Source organism: Homarus americanus, unplaced genomic scaffold, assembly GCF_018991925.1.
Source record: "Homarus americanus isolate GMGI-L3 unplaced genomic scaffold, GMGI_Hamer_2.0 scaffold28, whole genome shotgun sequence".
Classification (NCBI taxonomy): Eukaryota; Metazoa; Arthropoda; class Malacostraca; order Decapoda; family Nephropidae; genus Homarus; species Homarus americanus.
Genome location: NW_024742238.1, coordinates 5,307,060 through 5,315,818, shown reverse-complemented (window position 1 = coordinate 5,315,818; position 8,759 = coordinate 5,307,060). Strand labels below are relative to the sequence as shown.

At 44.5% G+C, this 8,759-nt stretch overlaps 1 long non-coding RNA gene across 2 annotated transcripts in view; it reads left to right on the top strand.

Annotated features, from left to right (window-relative positions):
* The first annotated feature begins 6,323 nt into the window (after window positions 1-6,323).
* LOC121876651 overlaps window positions 6,324-8,759 on the top strand; it is a 36,567-nt gene continuing 34,131 nt past the window's right edge. Inside the window, exon 1 of one of the 2 annotated variants that reach the window (XR_006090798.1) lies at window positions 6,324-6,395. This is a non-coding gene — a long non-coding RNA (uncharacterized LOC121876651). The remainder of the gene's footprint in view (window positions 6,396-8,759) is intronic. The other variant, XR_006090797.1, reaches the window with a different exon arrangement.

Genomic DNA, 8,759 nt, shown 5'->3' with positions numbered 1-8,759 from the left:
TATAATACGTTTGTTTTAATATAATAGTATATATATATCACTACAGAGCTAAAACACTGGGATACACGATTTTCTTACCTTTGTGCGACCAATTACACAATTTTGAGTAGAAGACTAATATTTTTTTTTATTATAATCATACATAAACTATATTAGATTTTCTTCAACGAAAATTCAATAAGCTGAAGAAGGCTAGCATTTTCCTTCCACTAGAAGCAGACGGGTCTAACGACAACGTTTCATTAGTAAGCCCCCCCCCCCACGAACTATTCTCCCTGAAACACGACGAGCCTCTGGTAATCTCCCTGCCATCCTCCATCCCACAGAGTATCCTCCCTGACACACTATCACCCTTTGTTTATCTCCCTGTCATCCCCCTCACGTGCTGTTCTCCCTGACACACGACGAGCCTCTGGTAATCTCCCTGCCAGCCTCCATCACCACATATTATCCTCCCTGGCACATTATCACCCTTTGTTTATCTCCCTGTCATCCCCCTCATGTGCTATCCTCCCTGACACATTAACACCCTTTCTTTATCTCCCTCTCGCCCTTCCCCCCCTCCAACTACTATCCTCCCTTAAAACAGCAAGCCCTTTCTACTCTACCTCTCAATGACGTCATATCTATCTTCGTGACGTCATTCGAACCTTACTTTTTTATCTATGACGTCACACGAGGTTTTTTTTTATCTCTTCTCGGCGACTGAGTAAAATATTTTTCGCTCTGAAGCTAAAATATATGACTATACCTTTTCTTCTCTCGGTCTCCTGTGCTTGGAGACATTTTTCTTCCTGGTCTCCTCTGCTTGGAGACATCCTCAACTTTCTCTCTGCTGATCTAAAACACATTCTTATTTTTCTCCCCGACGTCTTGAAACACCCTGAAGTAATTTCCCCAGCGTCCGTTAACAGTATACAATCTGAATACACACACGCCCGTACAAGCGTATAATCCAGAAGGGAAAATAGTATTATTGTAATTATATCGAGTCTCGGTACATCTGCAGAGCATAGGTCATGGGTGTGTGTGTGTGTGTGTGATGTATCCCAAATGTAAAAAAAAAAATGCTCTTTTTGTATCATTTTGTTCAGCGTTGTAATAAAGTATCCACTTGGTCAAAATGTACCCAAATGATACTTTAGTATCCCCATTGGGAACACTGATGCCCCTCCATACACTCATGCCCTCCCTCTTCTCGTCCCCAGCTCCTTAGACAGCACTCTCGTTCCCAGCACTTAAGACACTACTCTCGTCCCCAGCTCTTAAGACACCATTCTCGTTCCCAGCTCCTCTTACACCACTCGTCCATGGGCAACCATAGGTCACATATTACTACATACAGACAGTAATAAGGCTTTTACCCCCTTAATGCATGAGTCATAAAGGTAAGCAAGAACTACGCATGCTTCCCAGATGGGCGCTGTAAACGCTCCGGCGCTTCACCTTGCACTGGATGTAAAGGGGTGCCCAATAAACTAGCCCCCTCGGGGGCAATCTAATCTAAAATCTAATATGTCACATACACTAACGTCAACCATTTAGTATCATCCAATTAATCCGAATTAAGATATCTGAAACATTTAACTTAACTGGGACTCAGAATAAAACTCAAAATGTAACAATAATTCAACTCAACTCACAACTTCATCAAAACACCACATAAACTGTCTCTTAAAATCCATTCAAGAATATCCAAGTCAGCTAAATATCCTGAGTGCCAAAAGAGTCATGTAAAGCTGGATAATTAACTGACGGATATCCAACACAACCGTTATCTAATTAACAGTAAACCAATTTGGAACTAACACGATTGCCGAAGCTTAAATCTGAGTATAATTTCGAGTAACTAGGTTATCAAGTAACTGGTTGGGGAGGGGAGGGAAGGAGGGAGGAGGAGGGGGGAAGGGAGGGGGTGAAGAAGGAGGGGAAGAAAGGACTGGGTAAAGGGGGGAGGGGGGAGAGGAGGAAGGGAGAGGGAAGGGTGAAGGGAAGGGAAGAGAGGGGAGGGGGGAAGGGAAGAGAGGGGAGACGAGGGGGTGAAGGAGGGAATGAAGGGGAGGGGGTGAAGGAAACGGAGCAGTGGGGCGCAAACGAAAAATGGCAACAATTGCCTTATGTGTAAAACGGCAGCAGTGGGGCATCTTTATTCAAGATATCTTCAAAGGCGAAAGCTAAGGTGCTCCATTGTTTCCCCCTTTCCTGTGTGATTTTATCAAGCTATAGCTTATCCACGTTTTCATTGTGGATATATATATATATATATATATATATATATATATATATATATATATATATATATATATATATATATATATATATATATATATATATATATATATATATATATATATATATACACTGTTGGTGTGTTGTCTGAGTTGTTTACTACTCCCACTACTGTGTTTTGTGAATGAGTGGCGACAGGCCAATTCCACTTGGACCTCTCAAACACTTGTCTTTGTTTTGAATGGATAATAATGAGTCATTTTCATTAGCTATTCTGTTGTGTGTGTGTAGTTCTATTCTATGCTGCCTTAATGTTTCTTGATTAATAACTCACGTTCAATTGTGAAAGCTTTCACCACCCACCCACCCACACACACACACGTGCGGCTACATCATTAATATAGATCTTACTCTGGAAGTGAAGCTAGCAAATGGTGGGGTTATTTTCACCACAAGTCAACATCCGGAGGGACGGGAGTTGCTGAGGCCCAGGTGAGGAAGAGGCCCTCACCCCACTCGTCTTGTCTGCGACGCCAGACACCAATATAAACATCTACAATGAGGTATCGTGAGAGTGAAGGATAGTCTGGCGTAGCTACGACACCACGGGGCAACACCTGACGCTGTTGTTTTTGGTTTTTAATTAAGGTGTTATCATCTGTCCCAAATAGTAATAACAGAGGTTAAGCTCCTGTCCATCACTTTCGGGCCACACTCTTTATGACTCGTAAGTGATGATGTAATAATGTCCCTGATTGTCTGCCTTCATCTTAACCTCTACATTAAGGTTCAAGAATACTATCAAATTTACACTGAAACTCTTCCTTCAGTAGAGACTTTCACCAAACACTAAACAAAATTAACGTACGTAATTTGGGGGGGAAGATTTTGGATGTAAATTTGGTCCCCCCGAGTTAAGTGAAGTGAAGGTATCTATCTAAGCAGAGTCTCAGTGTGATGTTTAAACTATTTCTGGACGTTGTTTGTGTGTGATCTTAAGTGAAGCAGTTAGTTACATCTTCAGTTACGGGTAATAGTGGTGGCGGACTTGCTGCCCGCCTTATAACACCACCTTACCCAAGATACCTGCGCTGATGAGCTTCGGATAACACAATGGTGTACAAGTGATCTCTTAAGGTCTATCGTCCCGAGACACAAGGTGCACTAGTCACCTGTGTGGTGTGTCGGGGGGTGGCGGTGTTCCCGGGGTCGCGGACTCGCAGGATGTGCCAAAGAAAATTGAGTGTTGGCGCCAAAATCCACTGAGTGCTAATGACTCTACTTCAATCGGTTGTCAACTTCCACGTCCTGCGCTCCCTGGCGCAAATATTTGCTATTGCCAAGGATATTATTACCGAGGCTCCCCGAGTACCATAAAAGAGCGCCAATGAAGATAAAACGTGAGATATTATACGTCTGCACATGGAGTAGCTTTCATAAGAGTGTCCTTGTGGAGCGGGGAGGAGAGTTACATCTTGAACTCCCGTACTGTGTTTACCAGTTCTATTAAAACCTTTTCAGTGTGCCACCATAGCAGTCGCCATTGTTTATCATGGTGTGTGTAATGTAGGGTGAGAGGACGCTCTAGTTAAGTACAGTCCCAGTGCAATTCTACCTACATTTTGGTTGTCATACCTGGATCCCTGGATAGGTAAATCACTTAGATGAGCTCTGTTATTTACTGTACACTTAGGAGGAAAATTTAACATAGGCACATTTTTAAAAACCCATTTTAAATTGTAACTTACGTGAACCTGCTCTTTGCGTTCTCCATACCTTCAGTTAGGGGAAAATCTTATCGTAAGAACCTTTGAGAATCGACTGTATATGTTGTAACTTAAATGAACCAATTAAAAGCGTCCGTCCATCTTCAGTCAAAGAACAAAATGACCTAAGAATCTTTGTTAAGTCGATCCTCTGTGTGACATTTACCTCCGCCGCTAAGTAGTATTCACCTGGAGGATAGCACACCCCCTACCTTGCTTCAACTGATGATTAAACAACCTAACGCAATCTGGGGGGTTAGGTTAGGTTAGGTAATCTTGAAGTGGTCCGTTACGTGTTATGATCATCCCTGGACGCCGCCTTTACCTGCGTCACCATTGAAAAAGAATTAAGCAGAAGTTTCTCTCTCTGTGTGTGTGTGTGTGTGTGTGTGTGTGTGTGTGTGAGAGAAACAGCGGTCACCTTGATTACAGGTAACGGGAGTATGTGGAAAGGTGCGATAGCGGAAGGAGTTCTTGCATCTTCTGATTAACACACACACACACACACACACACACACACACACACACACACACACACACACACACACACACACACACACACACACACACACACACACCATTTTAAACACTCTGAATCTTTTTGTCGGATATTCAGACTCAATGAATCACCACACCATCCAGCACCCCTAAGCTATACCAATGTGAATCTCCAATGAATATCCTAACAACCGAATCACCACCTTACACCATACGAGCAAGATTGAGCGATATATTATCCTAAAATATACTCAAATATTCATCCAAGTGATTCATCCACACCAAGGAATCTTCTCTAGCCTTGATGAATATTTACCCAGTGAATCACCGTATCTTTGTCACTCTTTCTAAACTGACGTAATATATCAATTTAGACTTTTATTGAGGGGTTTTTACGGGTCGTGTTCAGTGTGTATGAGGGAAAGTGATGATTAAAGGTGGTGGTGATTTAGGTGGTGATTGAAGTGGTGGTGGTGGTGATTTACGTGGTGGTGGTGGTGATTTAGGTGGTGGTGGTGATTGAGATGGTGGTGGTGATTGAGATGGCGGTGGTGGTTGAGGTGGTGGTGATTCAGGTGATGGTGGTGATTAAAGTGATGGTGGTGATTGAGGTGGTGGTGGTGATTAAAGTGGTGGTGGTGATTGAGGTGATGGTGGTGATTGAGGTGGTGGTGGTGATTAAAGTGGTGGTGGTGATTGAGGTGATGGTGATAAAAGTGGTGGTGATTGTGGTGGTGAGGGTGATGGTGGAGAGTGGTGGTGGTGATTAAGTGGTGGTGGTGATTGAGGTGGTGGTGGTGATTGAGGTGATGGTGGTGATTGAGGTGGTGGTGGTGATTAAAGTGGTGGTGGTGATTGAGGTGGTGGTGGTGGTGGTGATTAGGTATGGCCTCAGGTGATTCAGTTGAACTTCAGGTGATTCACGTATGTCCCAGGTGATTCAGGAGAGAGAGAGAGAGAGAGTAAATTATAGACCAGAGAGACACTATATTCCGAATTTTCTATGTGTCATTTCTCAAGGTTAGGCCGTGTGGGTGTATAGGAGTATGTGGGGTGCGTTAAGGTGTATAGGGGTGTGTTGGGGTGTGTTGGGGTGTGTTGGGGGTGTGTTAGAACTATTAATAATAATAATAATTAACGGTTAATGAAAAAGTTCTGCAGCCCGAAGGTTGAAAATATACATTGGACATAAATGACTTATTACATACATTGGTGGTTTAACAAAAGCCTTCATTAGAGAAAGGTAAAGGAACATACAGCTTAATGTTTACAGTGGAGGTCACGTAGATCTTGTGCACTGAGGTGTTGAACAGCAGACAAGTAGCGTAGTAACTCCCTCACAGATGGTGTTATGAGGGGCATCACGGGGTGTAGTAACTTAGTAGGTGTGTGTGTGCGTGTAATGTGTATGAGGGTGTGTATGGGTGTGTGTGTGTAGAGGTGTGTTGGGGTGTGTGATTTAGGGGTGTGTAGGGGGTGCGTGAGAAGGAGTGGAGGCGAGACAAGAAGAGCGTGGTGCAGGTGGTGGGGCGGGGCGAGGTGGGGCGGGGCAGGGCAGTCAGGGCGGGGCAAAGACAGGGCGGGGCAAAGTCAGGGCAGGGGCAAGCACAGAAGGGCAAAGACAGGGCAGGGCAAAGTCAGGGCAGGGGGCAAAGACAGGGCGGGGCGAAGTAGGGGTGGGGTAAAGTTGGGGCAGGGTGGAGCGAAGGACCAAATCGGATATGAGGTTGGGGGCGGGGGCGGGGACTGAGAGGGTGGAGAGGCGGAGCGAGGCGGTGTGGATAGAGGGGTGGGGCAGGGTGGGGTGGGGCGGGGCATCGCGGGTTGAGGGGCCGGGCCGGGGTGCAGGTCGGGGCAGCAGTGTTCGCCAGAAGGTGTAGGAAGGAGGTGAAGCAGTCAAGAGTAAGTGGCCCTTATGCACCGCTCTAACTAACAGTGCCACATCCCTCTTATAGTGCCACATCCTTTCTACAGTGCCACATCCCTCCTGTAGTGCCACATCCTCTCTACAGTGCCACATCCCTCTTATAGTGCCACATCCTTTCTACAGTGCCATATCCCTCCTGTAGTGCCACATCCCAATTAGTGCCACATCTCTCCTGTAGTACCACATCCCTCCTGTAGTGCCACATCCCCTCTGTAGCGCCACAGTCCTCCTTTAGTACCATATCCCTACTGGTGTCACATCCCCCTCTGCAGTACCACATTCCTCCTACAGTACCACATCTTATCCTACAGTGCCACACCATATCCTACAGTGCCACACCTATATTACAGTGTTATATCCAATCCTACAGTGCCACATCTATCCTACAGTGTCATATCCTATCCTACTGTGCCACTTCTTATCCAACAGTGCCACGCCTATCCCAGTGTCATATCCTATCCCACAGTGCCACATCTATCCTATAGTATCATATCCTATCCTACAGTGCCACATCTTATCCTACAGTGCCACACCTATCCCAGTGTCACATCCTTTCCTACAGTGCCACACTTTATCCTGCAGTGCCACACCGATCCTACAGTGCCAAACCTATCCTACAGTGCCACATCTTATCCTAAAGTGCCACATCCTATCCTACAGTGTCATATCCTATCCTACAGTTCCACACCATACCCAACAGTGCCACACCCTATTCTACCCTGCAGTGCCACACCCTATTCTACAGTGCCTTCTATAGTGGGAGTGTCGCCAGTAATTCTGTAATGCAACTATTAACACCTGCTATCACCTGTTAACACCTGCTATCACCTGTTAACACCTGCTATCACCTGTTAACACCTGCTATCACCTGTTAACACCTGCGATCACCTGTTAACACCTGCTATCACCTGTTAACACCTGCGATCACCTGTTAACACCTGCTATCACCTGTTAACACCTGCCATCACCTGTTAACACCTGCGATCACCTGTTAACACCTGCTATCACCTGTGAACACCTGCTGTCACCTGTTAACACCTGCTATCACCTGTTAACACCTGCTATCACCTGGTTAACACCTGCTATCACCTGTTAACACCTGCTATCACCTGTTAACTCCTGCAATCACCTGTTAACACCTGCGATCACCTGTTAACACCTGCTATCACCTGTGAACACCTGCTATCACCTGTTAACTCCTGCAATCACCTGTTAACACCTGCTATCGCCTGTTAACTCCTGCAATCACCTGTTAACACCTGCTATCGCCTGTTAACACCTGCTATCACCTGTTAACACCTGCTATCGCCTGTTAACACCTGCTATCACCTGTTAACACCTGCTATCACCTGTTAACACCTGCTATCACCTGTTAACACCTTCTATCACCTGCTAACACCTGCTATCACCTGTTAACACCTTCTATCGCCTGTTAACACCTGCTATCACCTGTTAACACCTGCTATCACCTGTTAACACCTGCTATCACCTGTTAACACCTGCTATCACCTGTTAACACCTGCTATCACCTGTTAACACCTGCTATCACCTGCAGGCTATATCAGTATTATGCTTATCTTAACTGTCTACCTTAACTGTCTATTTTAACTGTCTATCTTAACTGTATCTTAACTATATCTTAACTATATCTTAACTGTCTACATTAACTGTCTATCTTAACTGTATCTTAACTGTCTACAATAATTGTCAACATTAACTGTCTATATTAACTGTCAACATTAACTCATGGCTGTATAACTCAAAGCAGCTTAGACGTCACCACATGTCCCGGAGTAAAGCTGACCTTTATCTTAAAGCTTAAAGTCACTCCAGTGTTAAAGCTTAACGTCACTCCAGTGTTAAAGCTTAAAGTCACTCCAGTATTAAAGCTTAAACTCATTTTTACGCTTATTTCAGTCTCAGAGCAAGTATGGTGCCATTTTAAACGCTCTCGTGATAGATAGATAGATAGATAGATAGATAGATAGATAGATCGTCATATAAGTTCACATTGATTCAGCATATAGATAAACAGTACAGGTAAACAATGGATATAGACAGTGCAACAGGTATACCTTAATTAACCTGGGCGTACGGAAATAGAATCAGGTTAGGTTAGGTTAGGTTAGGTTAGGTTAGGTTTTATGCACACCGACACACAAGGGTGACCAAAACTCTGATATATTTCTAAGTTAACTCGAACGTGGAAATAAATAATCCCTCATGTTATACAGCATCCATCAGTTACATCAGGAAAGGAGAGGAAAGGTCAAGTACTGAACTGACTAATGTGAAAAAACGAATCCTAACGCAATACTCTATCGTGTTTTATGTCGGGG